The sequence below is a fragment of the Tursiops truncatus genome, chromosome 11, assembly GCF_011762595.2.
Source record: "Tursiops truncatus isolate mTurTru1 chromosome 11, mTurTru1.mat.Y, whole genome shotgun sequence".
NCBI classification, from domain to species: Eukaryota; Metazoa; Chordata; class Mammalia; order Artiodactyla; family Delphinidae; genus Tursiops; species Tursiops truncatus.
The window spans coordinates 30,643,055-30,644,720 of record NC_047044.1 but is presented as its reverse complement, the minus strand read 5'-3'; the positions used below and the strand labels follow the sequence as shown (position 1 = coordinate 30,644,720).

The following is a 1,666-nucleotide window of genomic DNA, read 5'->3' as shown; positions in this document are numbered from 1 at the left end:
AAATGAATAGGGTGCTATTAAGAGTTTATAGCATTTGTTGAATGTTGCGTGAATTTACCTTGCATTGATTCCACAGTCAGGATACCACTTCTCCAATTCCACAAAACAGGCTCTCCATGAACCAATGAAATTTTCAGGCCAAAAACATTTTGAAATAAAAACACAGCTCAGAATTAACCTCGGTGAATATGATTGCTTAGTCATCTATAGTAACGTCATTGACGATCAGCCATTGTTAATGAGCCTATGCAGAGACCTTGAACCTAGAAGGAAAAGAAAGTCAACTGACTGTAGAATCTGGATATAGATTTATTCATTCATCCATTTATTTATAAATTTGTTTATTCAACATATATTTTATTGGGTCCCTAATATGAGTACATCCTGTTCTAGGCATTGAAATACCATAGTGAACAAAACAGATAAAGCCTTCCTCTCTTCAAGCTTATAGTGTAGTGAGAGAGACAGAAAGTAAGCAGGCAAGCAAGTAAAAATATATAATTTCACTAAGACGAACTTCTCTAAAGATAAGGAAGGATAAGGTAATAGAAACTGATTGATGGGTTTGGAGGTGAAAGAGATGGTCAACATCTCAGCAGGCTATATTTTGGCAGAAAGAGAATACATACATCATAAGAATACATTTAGCTTCCTTTTTTTTTTTAACATCTTTATTGGAGTATAATTGCTTTAAAATGGTGTGTTAGTTTCTGCTTTATAACAAAGTGAATCAGCTATACATATACATATATCCCCATATCTCCTCCCTCTTGTGTCTCCCTCCCACCCTCCCTATCCCACCCCTCTAGGTGGTCACAAAGCACTGGGCTGATCTCCCTGTGCTATGCGGCTGCTTCCCACTAGCTATCTATTTTACATTTGGTAGTGTATCTATGTCCATGCCACTCTCTCACTTCGTCCCAGTTTACCCTTCCCCCTCCCCGTGTCCTCAAGTCCATTCTCTACGTCTGCGTCTTTATTCCTGTCCTGCCCCTAGGTTCTTCAGAACCTTTTTTTTTTTTTTTTTTTTAGATTCCATATATATATGTGTTAGCATACGGTATTTATTTTTCTCTTTCTGACTTACTTCACTCTGTTTGACAGTAAAAATATGGAACGCTTCACAAATTTGCGAGTCATCCTTGCGCAGGGGCCAGGCTAATCTTCTCTGTATCGTTCCAATTTTAGTATATGTGCTGCCAAAGCGAGCACTTAGCTTCCATTTTAATTAACAAAATATCAAGAATATTGCTGAAGCAAGGGGCTGTAGAAAAAGAAGCACAGAACCAATAGGTCTTAGCTCAGCCTCCAAGACTCCCCAAAATCCTCAAAATGGTGTCACAGCTGCCTGTGATACAGTTCGTGCAAGGTAAACACTGGTATTTTTTGCGGAGCAAATTCAAGGTGTAATAAAGTTATAAGCAGCTTCTGAGATGCAAAATAGGGTAACGTGCCAAGACAACAGCCTTGCCAGACATATCATTGCACAGAGAGAAGGTTTTCCAGATCACTTGAATACTTCCTTTAGGATACCAAGAACTTAGATTATAGAGTTCTACCATGGTGTGGAAAGGATGCCTATCCTCTCACAGCTAAGCCATCACTATGGCAGACAGAGGATGTGTCTTAAAGGAAGTGGAAGAAAGTCTGCCCTTTTATGGACATA

The 1,666-nt window shown here is 38.8% G+C and overlaps 1 non-coding gene across 1 annotated transcript; it reads right to left on the bottom strand.

The window, feature by feature from the left end:
* Nucleotides 1–1,105: 1,105 nt before the first annotated feature.
* On the bottom strand, nucleotides 1,106–1,212 carry LOC117314394 (U6 spliceosomal RNA). Its single transcript, XR_004529140.1, has one exon. It is a non-coding gene; the product is annotated as a U6 spliceosomal RNA (small nuclear RNA).
* Between the last annotated feature and the right edge of the window lie 454 nt (nucleotides 1,213–1,666).